This window comes from Lactuca serriola, chromosome 4 (assembly GCF_051521515.1).
Source record: "Lactuca serriola cultivar US96UC23 chromosome 4, Lser_US96UC23_V15, whole genome shotgun sequence".
In the NCBI taxonomy this organism is placed as follows: domain Eukaryota; kingdom Viridiplantae; phylum Streptophyta; class Magnoliopsida; order Asterales; family Asteraceae; genus Lactuca; species Lactuca serriola.
In genome coordinates this window covers 181,417,034-181,433,599 of record NC_136411.1, presented here as the reverse complement: position 1 = coordinate 181,433,599, position 16,566 = coordinate 181,417,034, and the positions used below count along the sequence as shown (strand labels likewise).

Genomic DNA, 16,566 nt, shown 5'->3' with positions numbered 1-16,566 from the left:
AATGGATGAAAGGTGGGAGTTAGACCATATACATCTTGAGAAATAGGAGGATTTGGAGTAGGAGAGGGTCTTGATCGATATTCCGAGTCAAGAGTTGTTTCTACAGGTCCAAACAAACTTTCGAAAGAAACTTTATAAATGAATTGAGGATTCGGAGTACCAGGAGGTGGAGCATCGGACTCCATGATGTGGTTTGTTACATGAGGTTCTTCTGAGTTCCAAATAAAGTTGTCATCGAAAGTTATATAAAAGCTTTCTTCAATAACATGGGTTCAACAATTGAGAACCCTACAATCCTTTTATTTTCAATTATATCCCAAAAGATAGCTTCAACAGATTTCGGTTGAACCTTGGTGAGTTGATCATAATTGTTCTTGATGAAACATCTACATCCGAAGATATGTAGGAACGAGATACTAGCTTCCAACCATTCATAGCTTCATAAGGTGTCACGTTGATTCATGGATTGATGATGCTTCAGTTTTGCGTAAAGAAGGCGGTGGAGACTACTTTAGCCCAAAGATAGAAAGGTAGATTGGCAAAGTTTAACATTAATCGATCAACTTCAACAAGAGTTTAGTTTCTTTATTCAATGATACCAATTTTTATGGAGTGTAGGGAGCCAAAAAGTTGTTTTTAATGCCTTTGTCAATCAGGAACTTTTCAAGTGTGGCATTAGTTAACTCGGTTCCATTATCATTGTGAACTCTTCGGACGGGTAGCTTTGTTAGAACCTCAATTCTTTTGATAATATTGATGAGTTTGGAAGCTATTTCTGACTTCAATCTCAAAAAGAAAACCCAAGTAAACTATCTAGTGCAGTCATCAACAATCACAAGGATGTATTTCTTGTGATGCAAACTTTCAACCGCAGAGGGGCCACATAGATCAATATAAAGAAGTTCTAGTGGCTCAGATATACACTTTTCTATTAGAACCAGATGAGCTTTCTTGGATTGCTTCCTACATTCACACGCAACACATAAATAATCGTTATCAAACTTGAGGAGTGGAAAACCTCAGGTCATTTATCCAGAAACCATATCATTCACGTGTTAGAATTCAAATGGGTGTGTCTCCGATGCCATAGCCAGATGAAATTAGAATTAATTTTGGGTGAGTTAGAATTAATTAAAAGTTGAAGGAATATAATTGTATTTGTTCAAAAATTAAGTAGAGGACAAGTTCCAAAACCTTCATGAGATTAACGGTTTGGAGGCTCTTCTTAGAGCCTTCTGGAAGCCTTCATGAAGATAATTAAGGAAATAGATAACTACATTATTTGAAATAATATTATTTTATGTTCAAATTAGGGTTTATAGACATTTCCTAATCAGCTATATATATGGCCTTACACTTTTGGAATTTTCCGCCATGCTGCTAGACATACCAAATCCGAAATTGCCTTCCTCTCCCCTCTTTCCTAAATCTTCTGGAGCTCTTGTGTTGTGGGTGTGAACCATTAAAGGCTTGCACACAACTGAAGCTAGTTTCAAGAGAATATTGGATTGATCTAGTAGGTGTTGGATTAGGTGTCTAAGCCCATAACTATAATTGGTGTAAACTTGAATTGATGGTAGCATAGGCCTTTTGGGTTACCCTCAAACTTAGCAATTAAATAGGATAGCTTTTAGAGAGAGAGAGAGAGAAAGAGAGAGAATGATTTATTAACTTATTATATGGTTAATAAATTAATTGGAAATCAAAATAAATAATTTGTTAATCTATTATGAGAATAATATATTAATTGGAAATAGTATTATTTAATTAACAATTAATCAGAAATTAATTGGAAATAATTTTGGAATTACTTGGATTAATTAAAAGTAGGAGGACAAAAGGTGAAAATGTTCAATAATCGAACATTGAGGAATTCTAGAACCTCCCATAAAGAGGGGACGAAATCTAGAAGCCTTCTAGGGTTACCTTGGGCTTAAGGGTGCCTTGGATGCCTTAGGGAGGAAGAAAAGGGATTACAGTTATCTTGGAGATACCTATCTTATCCAACACCTTCCTAAACTCCTACATAAACCCCTAAGGATTTTATATTTTGTTTATGCTCTCCCTAGAGGCATAAGGCTAAAATTTCCTCATCTTCTCTCTCTCTCTCTCTCTCTCTCTCTCTCTCTCTTCAAGCTCCTTGGTTGCTGGAGTTTGGGTGTGAACCATTAGAGGCGCGACACTTGTGGCGCTTGCTTCCAAGAGTTTTTAAAGAAGAATTCAAGATTGTTTACAGTAACAATCTTAAAGGCTAGTTTTCTTATCTTATGAATTAGTTTGTTCATAGAAAAGTTTTGTAGATTAGCCTTTCATAGTATATTGCTATATATGAAAGACAAAGATCCAATTAGGCTTGGTGCTATGATTGACTATGAGGGCAAGCGCGGGGAAGTTTGAACCCCAAGTGGGGGAGAACTGGTTATCTATGGATAGGGAAATATTACGGGTTCAGGGTTTTGTTTAGCAGCCACAACTCGTCAGTATATTCAGCATGGGTACGTGGGCTACTTGGCTTATGTGGTAGATACGTGTGTTGGGGATCAGATTTCCGTTTCAGAGGTCCTAGTTGTGAGGGAAGTTGCAAATATGTTTATGGAGGAGTTATTCGGAGTGCCTCCTGAGAGGCATGTCGAGTTTAGGATTGATCTCATGCCCGGTGCGGCCCCTATTGCCAAGGCGTCATACTGCTTGGCACCACCTGAGATGCAGGAGTTGTCATCTCAGCTGCAAGAACTGCTAGGCAAGTAGTTCATTAGGGCGAGAAGCTCTCCGTGTGGAGCGCCGATTATGTTCATCAAGAAGAAGGATGATTCGCACCGGATGTACATTGATTACTAGGAGTCGAAGAAGTTGACGATGAAGAACCGTTATCCCCTTCCGTGGATTGATGATCTCTTTGGTCAGTTGTAGGGGGAATCTTGGTTCTCCAAGATAGATCTGAGGTGTGGGTATCATCAGGTCAAGGTGAGATAGGACGTGGAGAAGACCACGTTCCAGACTCGTTATGGGCATTACGAGTTCGTGGTGACGACATTTGGGCTCACCAATGTGCCTGCTATGATTATGGATTTGATGAATCGGGTTTCCAGGCCGATGCTCGATCGTTTTATTATTGTGTTTATTGATGATATACTGGTGTATTCCAAGACCAGGGAGCAGCATGAGGAGCATCTTTGGGAGCTTCTGGGGGTTTTGAGGTGAGAACGACTATATGCCAAGTTCTCAAAGTGCGAGTTTTGGTTACGAGAGGTTCAGTTCCTTGGACATCTCATTAATTAGGATGGGATTTTGGTCGATCCGACCAAGATCGAGGCCGTGATGCAGTGGGAGGTTCTGAAATCTCCCTCGGATATCAGGAGTTTCTTGGGTTTAGCAGGGTACTATCGAAGATTCATTCAAGATTTCTCCAAGATTGCGGTACCTCTCACTCGTCTGACGAGGAAGGGGGTGGCTTTCCGATGGGGCCCTGAGCAGCAATCGACATTTGAGACCCTTCGGCAGAGATTATGTGAGGCCCCGTTCTTGACTCTCCTGGAGGGAATTGAGGATTTTGTGGTATTCTGTGAGGCATTCATAACTGGTTTGGCGGCGGTCCTCATGCAGAGAAGACGAGTGATAGCTTATGCTTCGCGGCAACTAAAGTTGAATGAGACGCAATATCCCAACCATGATCTGGAGTTGGGGGCAGTGGTTTTTGCCCTCAATATTTGGAGGCACTATCTTTATGGGGTACGGTGTATTTTTAACCCGATGTGGTCGGGTCTGGGTTCCGATGTCTGGTGGGCTCAGATAGATTGTGTTGGAGGAGGCTCATAAGTCTCGTTTTTCTATCCATCCAGGGCCAGCAAGATGTACTGGGATCTGAGATTGAGCTTTTGGTGGCCGTATATGAAGAGGGAGACAACCTAGTACGTGGAGAGATGCATGACCTGCAGGATGGTCAAGGCTGAGCATCAGAGGCCACATGGCAAGCTACAGCCTCTGTAGGTTGCCATGTGGAAATGGGAGCAGATTTGGATGGACTTCATCACCAAGTTTCCGATGACAGAAACGGGTTTTGATGCTATTTGGGTCATTTTGGATCGATTGAACAAGAGTTCCCACTTTTTGGCGGTCCAGGAGAGTTCTTTTTTCGAGAATTTGGTTGAGGTGTACATTCGCGAGGTTGTTGCTCGCCATGGGGTTCCGGTCTCCATTGTTTCAGACCGTGATGTTCGGTTCACCTCCTGTTTTTTTACAGAAGTTCCATGAGGAACTAGGCATGAGGTTGCACTTCAGTATTGCTTATCATCCATAGACCAATGACCAAAGCGAACAGACGATACAAACACTTGAGGATATGTTGCGGGCATGTGTTATCGATTTTGGTGGGAGCTTGGACTCCTACCTAACTCTTACAGAGTTCTGCTACAACAACTGTTATCACTCTAGCATTGGTGCTGTGCCTTTTGAGCTATTGTATGGGTGGAGATGTCGTACCCCGGTTTGCTGGGGCGAGGTTGGTCACAAGGTTATGGGGCAGACCGTAGTGGTCCTTCTGACCACATAGATGATCCATCAAATTAGACAGAGATTGCATATTGCTCAGAGCCGGAGAAGAGCCGACCAACGCTGATCTGAGTTGGAGTTTCAGGTAGGCGACATGGTGTTACTGACTATCTCACCTTGGAAAGGTGTGATTCGCTTCAAGAAGAGGGGAAAATTGGGTCCCCGATATATTGGGTCATTTCGAGTGATCGCCAGGGTTGGCAAGGTTTCCTACAAGTTGGATCTTTCTGAGGAGCTCAGTTAGATTCACAACACTTTCCATGTTTCGCAGCTGCAGTAGTGTGTATTAGATGATGAGGCGGTGGTTTCATTGGATGATATTCAGGTTGATGAGAGTCTGAACTACGTAGAGAGGCCGTTGGCTATTCTAGAAAGAAAGGTAAAGGTTTTGCTTAACAAGGAGTTACCTTTGGTAAAGGTATAGTGGCAGCACCAGAGGGGCTCCGAGTGGACCTGGGAGTCAGAGGCTGAGATGCGGTAGGATTATCCCGAGTTGTTCACCACAACAGACTTCGAGGACGAAATTTAATTCAAGTGGGGGGACAGTTTAACACCCCGTTATTCAGGTACTTTTAAATTCATCCTTATAGTTTTAATTCCTGTCATTTTAGTCCTTGTAATAAAAGGAAGTAGCCATGAGAAGCCCTAGTGGCAAGATTGTAATTTTAGGTCAGAAGGTGTACGCTAAGCGTACATGTGGGTACGCTGAGCGTACTAGGGTGCGCCCTAGTAAGTTGGGAATACACATATGTATGCTAGGAAGGGTGGAAACAGATTCTGGAAGAGTGTTGGTCTTGGTTTTAAGACTCCTAGAGAAGCTATTGAAGGAACTTACATTGACAAGAACTGCCTTTTCACTGGTGATGTCTCCATTAGAGGTCGTATTCTTTCCGGAACATGCCACAGTGCGAAAATGGTGAAGACCATTATCGTACGTAGGGACTACTTCCATTATGTGAAGAAATACCAAAGATATGAGAAGAGGCACTCAAACACTCCAGCTCACATTTCTCCATGTTTTTGTGTGAAAGAAGGTGACCGAGTCACAATTAGACAGTTCAGACCATTGTCAAAGACTGTGAGGTTCAATGTGTTGAAGGTAAATCCAGCTGGATCTTATGGAAGTACTGGGAAGAAGGCATTTGCAGGCTTCTAAGGAAAAGCTTTATCTTGAATTTGCTTTGCTGGTTTTGTAGTGATACTTGTTTTTTTTTTAACAGTTTGGTTTAAATGTTTCGGTAGATGTATTTTTTTTACTTTGATGTTCGCAATTATGGTATGATTGTAAACATTAAAAATCAGATTTTGATTTGGAATTAAAAAAAACAAACAAACAAAAATCAGAAAATTCAAAATAAAAAATAGTGTAATATTCTGTTTTATTTCTTGTTCAAGAAAATCAAAAATCCAAAAATATTTTTGTTTCTGTTTTATTTATTTTTCAGAAAATATGAAAAACCCAAAAATATTGTGTGCTAAATTTTCTTTTAGTTTTGTTTTGTCTTGAAAAGTGATTTCAGGTGAAGATGAGACTCAAGGAGACTGTATCGAAGATTTCTAAGCCAAGGCTTCACCCGTGATCATCGAAGAATTTTCATTCGAAGGAGCAAGAAATGAAGATTATTCTTTCGACATTCAATCTTTCAACCCTAGAATCAAGGTGAAGCTGAAATTGAAAATTATGTGACAGATTGCATTAAAGCCTCCTCATTCAGTCTACTGCTATCTTGAACCTACCGAAGTAATCCAGAAGATTTTTTCTCTCTGATGTTCTCTCTGAAGATTCTCAAGCTGAAAACGTTATCTTTCAAGAATCATTACATGAAGCCCCCTCACCCAATGTGTGTTTAAAGTTAAATTTTGAAGAAAAGGCCAACTGCTCAAGATGAAGTCATTCGTTGAAGATTCATCAAGTTCATCTTGAAGTTGTGATGAATTTAAAGATTAATGCTGAAGCCAAGCTCTCGATGAAGATTGACAAGAAAAGTCAGCTTCTTTTTAGGGGGAGCTTGTTGGGTCAATTAAGAAAAGAAAGCTATAAACAAAGGGGGAGATTGTTGGGTCAAAAATATGGTTTATACTTTACTTTTCTAGGAAAATGTATTTTTGTGTCTTGGACCGTAATCAACTTGGTGTTTATGGCCGTAAACCTGTTTACGGCCGTAAACACAACCGTAAACATGTATACGACCGTAAACACCAAGTTGATTACGGTCCAAGACACAAAAATACATTTTCCTAGAAAAGTAAAGTGTAAACCATATTTTTGACACAACAATCTCCTCCTTGGTTTATAGCTTTCTTTTCTTAATTGACCCAACAAGCCCCCCCTAAAAAGAAGCTGAATTTTCTTGTCAATCTTCATCGAGAGCTTGGCTTCAGCATTAATCTTCAAATTCTTCACAACTTCAAGATGAACTTGATAAATCTTCAACGAATGACTTCATCTTGAGAAGTTGGCATTTTCTTCAAAATTTGACTCTAAACGCACATTCGGTGAGGAGGCTTGATATACTGGTTCTTGAAAGATTGCTCTTTCCACTTGAGAATCTTCAGAGAGAACATCAGAGAGAACATCAGAGAGAACATCAGAGACAACAAATCTTCTGGATCACTTCAGCGGGTTTAAGATAGCAGCAGACTGATTGAGTAGGCTTCAATGCAATCCGTCACATAATCTTCAATTTTTGCTTCACCTTGCTTCTAGGGTTGAAGGATTGAATGTTGAAAGAATAATCTTCATTTCTTGCTCCTTCGAGTGAGAATTCTTCGATGCTCACGGATGAAGCTTTGGCTCGGAAATTTTCGACACAGTCTCCACGAGTTTCATCTACACCTGAAATCACTTTTCAAGACAAAACAGAACTAAAAGAAAACTTAGCACAAAATATTTTTGGATTTTTCATATTTTCTGGAAAAACAAAAACAAAAAGATTTTTGGATTTTTTTTATTTTTCTGATTTGATTATATATATATATATATATATATATATATATATTATTTTTAATTCTCCCCCTAAATTTGTGCATAGAGGAAAACTATGAACAAATTTAACTAAAACAAAAGTATTTGGGATCAAATTTGTGAGACAGCCTGAACTTGTTTATCAGTACCTTCACTTTCATGAATAGATCTGGTCAATTGTCGGTATTGTGGTCCACTTAAGCACAAAGGATATTGACAAACTTTAAGCATGGGTATTGTTGTCCACTTAAATTAAGCAGCGAGATCTACAGACAACCTCTAAATGGTTCAATTTTAGTTTCACTAGAACGTGTTCCCCACTTCCCGATATAACCTGGTTATCAAGAACTTCCAAAGAACTCCTTACTTTAGGTGAGTAAATAATTATTAAGGAGGAAGTCATATTTAGAGATAGAGGCATATGTTGTGTCGCAGGTCGGATATATTTTAATCACGCAGAGGGGACAACATATGACTAACAAAGATAGAGGGTTATAGAGATAGTAGGGTGTTGCATATGTTGTGTCCCAGGTCAGATCTTCCGATCACGCAGAGGGGACAACATATGGATCACATATATAAAGATTGAAGAGATAAATAAAATTCATAGAAATAGAGTTGCATATGTTGCAATCCAGGTCGGATCTCTTCCAATCCCGCAGAGGAAGCAACATATGATTAACATATAGAAAGAAAGAAAATAATTTCCTACAGACCTACTTTATTTGAACCCCCCAATCGCCCTATCAGAACCAGAATTAAGGACATAAGTCCGTACATCAAGGAAAACTTAAGCCACAATTCTAGATATGGGTTAATTTAGTGTATCATGTAGGTTCCCGTGTTTATCTCACTGCTCAATCTACCCGAGCGTCGTATGGTCATTCCAAACAATCATATATAAATCCACACTATCAAATCCTTCGTGCCTACCAGCACATTGAACACAGAGTCTAGACAATTCAGATTCAGTCCTTTACACATGTTTTAGAGTGCCCCTTATCACATTCTTGATATTACTTCCCAAACAATACTTACAAACAAAACTATAAAAGATTGTCTTTAAAATGAATCAGATTAAGATAAACTCAGGAGTATAGAGAAGAAAACTCAAACCGTAAGTCACTGATTGAATTTGCATCCAGAAGGTCTAAGAACAACACACATAATCTCAAAACATATCCGGAAATTCTTCATGTCATTAAGCACTAACCCCATGAGTGATCACTTTCTTTCTTCCCTTCCCGCAAGGACACATACTCTCAAACAATGTTCTGAGTGTTGTACAGTTAAGAGATGCCTCCATATCATGTGCCTGGAACAGCCACTACCAACAAACCGAAGTCTGATGATATGCCTCCATAGCTGCTCCGACACAGAGCGGGATCAGTTGGTCTTTGGAACCCAATCCATTTTGAAACTAGGTTGACCTTTTTCATCCTTGCACGGTACTCTCTCCCATGACATATCCTGCTTATCACAAACAGAAGATGCAAAAATGTTAGAGTCATTAGGTGATTTGGAAGTGTAAGCCTTTGGAACCCATTTGAAGTTGGGTTTAACCCATTTCTTTTTCGATCTGATAGGTGGCTCAGTACTTGCTTTTGATCTTCATGTCGGCCGTTGAGATGACTTTGATTTTGGCTTCACGGGAGCATTTCTTGGATTTGGCTTCTTGGTCGGCATTCCCTTCTTGCCTTTGGGATTCGGATTCTTGGCCTTGTGGGTTTGATTCTTGGCTTTCTGCGCATTCCAGTCACCATTGTCTGAACGTGACCTTGAGGGGTTTCTTTTGGAAAATCTCCCTCTTTGCGTGTTGTGCTAGCCTTGTGCAAAGAAGGGTACGTATGCACGATTAGGACAATTTCTAGCAATGTGTCCAGGTGTTCCACAGTGAAAACAAGTTTTTTTCTTCACTGTGAAGTTATTTCTTCCTGCCCCCGGTGGCGTATCCTTGCCTTGTCTCTTATTGTTCCCACAAGCACAATTACAACAGACACTCTGTTTTACTGGAGTTGGTGGCCTGTATTTCTCAACAGCAGGTTGATCAGAAGCAGCTGAGTTCGAAGCAACAGATTCAAAGCTCAATAAGATGTTGGTTTGTTCAATGGTATTCTCCTTGTTCTCATCTTCTTCTACTTTACCTGCACATAAAGTAGAAACATTAGAATCTTCAACCTGAATACCTCCTGACACAAATCCAGATGGTTTTCCATAATGAAGATGTGCCTCCTTGTCAATTTCTTCCTGTGTCATAGGGATGGATGTGTAGTTATGATTGAAAGGAGGAGGAACACTATCATACCCTAGACCTTTTTTCTGGTTATTTTTAAATTGCAAACAATGATCTATCATGTTCGCAACTACTTTGCTATCAAATTTTCTAAAATTAAAATCTGCAGTTTCAAATTTGCCTTTTAATGTGTCAAGCTCAACAGTTAATTCAGCAAGTTGTTTCTTAACCTAGTCATAATTTTCACATTTATTACTATAATCTTCTTGAAGCCTCCTAAAGTCTTTGGTTTTTGCTTCTAATTCAGCATTTAGGGGTTTCTGTCCTTTCATAAGTTGATATCCTTCCTATCTTAGGTCCTCGGCTTCCCTTTTTAGCGAATCATTATGTTCACGAAGAAGTTTAATCGTAGCTTCACATGATTGAGAGCATGAAACTTCGTTGACCGGGATGTTTGCAGAACTCATTCTTTTTCCACACTTCAAAGCGTCAAGTTCTTCAATTACAACAACAAGACTAAGATGATTGAGATCTTTTGTCTTCTTGATGACAGCCACGTTCATATCCCACGATTTCGGAAGTGAATTCAACAGCTTTTTGTTTATCTCAGATTTAGTCAAGAAGACCCCAACTATATTCATCTCAGTAGTAAGTGTAGTAAATCGTTGCAACTGAGCTTCCAGGGTTTCTCCAGGGATATAATTGAACATATTGAAATTTTGTCTTAACATATCTTGATGATTCTCTTTCATGTCTTCATTTCCCTTGTTGACCTCAAAAGCCATTAAAAACACAACTAGAAGCTAAAATCAAACTTAAATTTTAAAAATGTCATTTGACTATAAACCTCAAAAGTCAGATTTAAAAAGTCAAACTTGAAAAGTCAAACTTAAAAGTCAGACTGAAAAGCTAAATTTGAAAATTTAAAAGTTAAACGAGAAAGTCAAAGTTTAAAGTCAAAGGTCAAACTTTAAAAGTCAAAGTTAAAATTCTAAGTAAAAAGTCAAAAATAAAAGTCAAAATTAAAAACTATTTATTATTATTATTATTATTATTATTATTATTATTATTATTATTATTATTATTATTATTATTATTATTATTATTATTTTATATGTTTTGAATGAAAAAGGAATTTAAAACTAAAAGAAATTGAGTTTTTGGGTTAAAAGTGTCAAATTTCGATAGCTGGAACCAAGAAGGACTTGTTTTGAGTTAAGTTTCGAAGGAGTGAAACAAGGAATCAGGTAGTTGGGTTGGCTAACACGTTGGGTTTATGAACTGGAGGTCCTGGGTTCGATCCCCGGCACCCCCAAATCCGCCCCTTTTTAATGAAGCGCGCAAGTAATCAATTGATGCTGCCGAGCCGAGCTGAGTCGTCCTCCAAGCCGTAAACTCCGGTGACCGTAAACTGTTTCCGGCTGTAAACTCAGACCGTAAACTATTTCCGGCCGTAAACTCCAAAGCCCTAGCCGCTGCCGCCGAGAAACCCTAGCCGCAAACTGTTTACGTTTGAGAACCCCTTCAATGGTCGTAAACCCTTCAAAAGACAACGTTTTTCACCATTTTTCCTCCAAAACGCGATCCAAAACTCGTTTTTATGAAAAACGCGAAGAACAAACCCCCCCCCCCCTAATTTTCAGAGATCTATCCAGAAACGCAAAAATATTTCGAAAATAAGATCAAATAAGCTCCAGATCTGACAAAAATGACTGATACAATCCAAGCTCTGATACCAATTGTAAGTCCCCAAATATGCTTGTGTATCAATCAGATCTGTTTGATGGTGCGGAATCTCAATCAAACGAATGATGTCAGATTAAATAGAAGAGAAGGAGAAGAATAAGATGATGAATCTTGTATGTATTGATATGAATGAAGATCCGGATACAAGATTCACACACACTAACACACTCTCTCTTTTCTCTCTAGAACACCTTTAAATACATACACATAAGCTCCTCTATTCTCGTCTGTTCATCACTTTAGTCCTCACCCCTTACATATATATATATATATATATATATATATATATATATATATATATATATATATATATATATATATATATATATAGGGAACATGGGCTTGGTGAACATGGGCCGTGAATGGGTTTACAGTCGTAAACCTGTTTATGGCCGTAAACACGTATACGACCATAAACACCAACCTGATTACGGTCCAAGACACAAAAATACATTTTCCTAGAAAAGTAAAGTATAAACCATATTTTTGACCCAACACTCATTTACCCCACCTTTTCAGCCTCCAAAGCCTTAGAGTCGTCCCTTGCAAAACCTTAGTCCATCAAGAGTGTGTTTATGCTAAATAGTGTGTTTTCGTGTGCTTAAGGAAGAAGGAGTTGCATCAAGGAACATAGAAGTGGAAGCAAGCTTGTAAAAAGTCTTCACCTTGATGCATTGATTGTTTGGATCTTATTTTGGGAACCTTATGTTGTTCTTCTTGTCTCAAAAGTCCCATTTTTATGCATGTTTGGCTATTGACGTTTTGATTTGTCCTTCCAAACCCTAGGAAGGGTCCTAAGCCATAAAAATGAGGTCCCTTTAGCTAGTTTGGCTCCATGCATCTTGTAGAAGCTCTTAATGAATTAATACCTTGTGTTAAGGATTTTATTGTTGGGTTTTGAGCACTATAGCACTCCTGTGGTGCACATGCAACCCTAAATGCTTTGGATCTATGTTTTCTCTAATTATACATGCATATTTTTAATTATCCAAAGAATTGTCCGAATTAGCATACATTTGAACAATTGAATGATAGAACTAGTTAGACGACTTACCTTCTAGAAGGACTTGTATTTCTTGGCCTTTAAAAGCTTGAGTGCCCCAAGTGTGATGCCTATAATGGTTCACAAACACCAATATGCAAGAGGAGGCTCAAGAAAATAGGTTACTTGCACAAAATGAACTTCACACTCTTAGAAAGTATGGTGTCACCGATTTTGGATCTAGGGGATCCATTTTATAGTGTAGCAAATGCTAGCGTTAAACCTTGTAAAACCTAATGACCCATGACTTTCCACATTCTTATGCTCCATGGGTTTAACCTCCATGGACTATCCATGGATTAGTTTAGCCCATCTACATAATCATGGATCATTCGCCCATACTATAAGAATCATTGATTTACATAATCAATCCCCATATATTTAATTAGTCTCTTTTGACCACAAAATTAATTCTTTATCAATACTAATTAAATAATATGATTTCATATTAATATATTATACTTGTAATTTATTAATAGATCATAAATAACCTTATTCTCAAAAGTCCTTCCTATCAAATTACACTGGTGAAGGCAACCCAAAAGGACCATGCTACAATCGGGTCAAGTACATCCTAGTAATAGTTATGCGCTTAGACACAAAAACCAACAGTCTCCCACTTGGATAAGTCTAATAACTATTACTGCCAATGTGACTTCAGGATCCGACTTAGCAATCGTAAGCTTTCAAAAGCTACTGTCGAACTCTGACTTAGTTAGTGACACGTCCTTCAGATAAGGGATCATATATTCCTCTGTTCTCAAGATATCTATGCGGACAAACACATGGAACATATTCATACTTATTGTCCTGCAATTTTTTTCCCGATTTTTGATTCGTCTGACATAGAACATAACTGAACACATCATTTTAGTTTTGACCGGGCCCGACACATAGTCAAAACAGAATCATCGAGGGGCACAAGAAATCGCTTTTAATCCTCTTAGGATAAAAGGAACAGATAAACTTCGACATTATATGCTTGTACTAATTACTCATCAAATCTTGCACAACGACACGTTTTATAACATCAAGTTACTATTGCGTTTTCATGCTATCAATGCACAACCATCTCGTAGTCAACAACTCATATATCTTGGTTTGAAGATTATATGGTATTATCATCTCACAATTACTCGTGATAAATTCCATGAAGTAATTCAGGTGAGCGCGGGTTGAATCCAATACTCAAATCTTATTTCAGGAGCACTCATGAATGGTGTAGCAAACTCTTGCTATGCCTAACACCTTAGACAATCTACAAGCCAACTCATGAAAGTCTTATTTCGTAATTACTTCCAACGTATGATCGAATGTGAATGGTTTGAATAATTTTATTATTCTGGAAGTTAAAACATGGAAAGTGAAACAATAGTAAATAATTGGCACAAGACAGTAACTTTACTTATAAATAAAACTCATTTTATTTAATCATCATATGTCAATTAAAATTTAGCTATTACAAGTTTCTATTTATGTAACCGCTAAAACTAATATTGTCCGTTAGCCCAATGCCCCTTGCATGCTGCAAGTGCTTAACCCTAGGCAGTCCCTTTGTAAGTGGATCTGCTGGGTTGTACTCTTACGATATCCCCTTTAGCACGATGTGCCCTTCTTCTACTTGATGTCATATGAAGTGGTACTTTTGTCGATATGCCCATATCTACCATGATCTCTCAGTTTCTTGGTTATGGTAACCACCCCTTCATCATTTCAAAAAAATATCCATAGGCTCCTTTATGGATGGTATGACTCCAAGGTCTCCGATGAAGTTTTTCAACCATATCGCCTCCTTTGATGCTTTGCTTGCTGCAATGTACTCTGATTCACACGTTGAATCAGCTATAGTCTCCTGCTTGGAACTTTTCCATGTTACTGCTCCTCCAATGAGGGTAAACACCCAGCCTAACTGAGAGCGGAAATTATCTTTGTCGGTTTGAAAACTAGCGTCGGTATACCCTGTCACTCTCAACTCATCACTCCCACCAAGGGTAAGGACCCCGTCCTTAGTCCTCCACAGGTACTTAAGAATGTTCTTAACTGCAGTCTAATGAGCTTTACTAGGATTCCCTTGATATCTGCTGACCATGCTCAAAGCAAAGGCCACATCAGCGCGAGTATAAGTCATAGCATACATGATCGAGCCAATTGTAGAAGCATATGGTATTCGACTCATTTCTTCTATCTCAACCTCTATACTCAGACTCTGAGTCTTACTCAGTTTGGTATTGATTTGGATAGGTAAGTCACCTTTCTTGGACTCCTCCATGCTGAAATGCTTCAACACTTTGTCCATGTAGGTAGTTTGACTAAGTCCTATTAGTCTTTTACTCCTGTCTCTCAATATCCTTATCCCTAGGATGTAAGCAGCTTCTCCGAGGTCCTTCATAGTGAAATACTTCCCAAGCCAGGACTTAACCTCCTGCAAGGCTGGGATGTCATCTCCTATGAGTAGTATGTCATCTACATACAATACCAGAAACCTCACTATGCTCTCACTAGCTTTGACATATACACAAGACTCATCCTTGCTTCTTGAAAATCCAAAATCTTTGACTTTCTCATCAAAACAAAGATTTCATCTGCGAGATGCTTGTTTTAATCCATAAATGGATTTCTCAAGCTCACACACTCTATTAGGGTACTTTGCATTAACGAAACCCTCTGGCTGACTCATGTAAACATCTTCAGCCAACTTTTCATTAAGGAAAACAGTTTTGACATCCATTTGCCATATTTCATAATCATGAAATGCAGCTATGGCCAACATAACCCTTATAGATTTAATCTTCGCTACCGATGAGAAGGTCTCATCATAGTCAACTCCCGGAGTTTGAGTAAAGTCTTCTTCTTCTTTATATGTGTGTACTTTCCCATCCATGTTGGTCTTCTTCTTGAAGATCCATTTGCACCTGACTGTCTTACGGCCTGGTACATTGTCAACCAAGTTCCAAGCTTCATTTTCATACATGGACTGAATCTCGCTGTCCATAGCCTCGTTCCGTTTTGTAGACTCATGGCCTGCCATGGCTTCCTTGTAGTTGTTAGGTTCATCCAAATTTACCAGTGTTCTATCAATGATAAATGTATCACCTTCAGCTGTTATATAAAAACCATATAACATAGGTGGAACACTAACTCTACTGGAACACCTCAGAGGTACGAATTCGTCAATTGGCTCAACCGGAGTTTCCTCCTCAGGTTGATTGCTAGTGTTTGAGGTTCCTTCACCGCTTGACTACTAAAGCTCTTCAAGGTTAATTTGCCTCCCACTGTCCCCTTGGCATATGAGTTCTCTCTCATGAAAGACTCCTCTCCTCGCGATGAAAGCAACATTATCACTTTGTCTGTAGAAGAGATATCCAAAGGACTTCTGTGGGCCGCTGGTGAAAATACATCGCTCACTCCGAGGTTTGAGCTTTTCATGAGTCTTGCGTCTCACGAAAGCCTCACAAGCCCAAACTTTGATGTGGTCTAACAAGGGAACTTTCCCTATCCACATATCGTGATGTATTTTGGAAACCTTTTTAGTATGGACTAGATTGAGGATATAGGCGGTAGTCTCTAAGGCATACCCCCAGAATGAGATAAGTAACGAAGCTCGACTCATCATGGAACGAACCATGTCTAACAAGGTTCTATTGCGCCTCTCAGCCACACCATTACATTGTGGTGTCCTAGGTGGTGTTAATTGTGAAACAATTCCACATTCCTTAAGATAGTCAAGGAACTCGAAACTAAGATACTCTCCTCCTTGATTAGATCGCAACATCTTTATCTTCCTGCCCAATTCATTCTCCACTTCTTACTTAAACTCCTTGAACTTCTCAAAGGTTTATGACTTATGATTGATTAAGTAGACATAGGCATACCTACTGTAATAATCAGTAAATGTCACATAGAAGCGGTTAGGATCCCTTGTGGCGGTTCTGAATGGTCCACACACATCAGTGTGTATGAGATCCAATAGACCTTCACCTTTTTCAGAAGTACCAGTGAAGGGTGACTTGGTCATCTTTGCAAGTAAACAAG

The 16,566-nt window shown here is 39.0% G+C and overlaps 1 pseudogene; it reads left to right on the top strand.

Annotated features, from left to right (window-relative positions):
* The first annotated feature begins 5,296 nt into the window (after nucleotides 1-5,296).
* On the top strand, nucleotides 5,297-5,704 carry LOC145099047 (small ribosomal subunit protein uS17y pseudogene; annotated as a pseudogene).
* The last annotated feature ends 10,862 nt before the right edge of the window (nucleotides 5,705-16,566 follow it).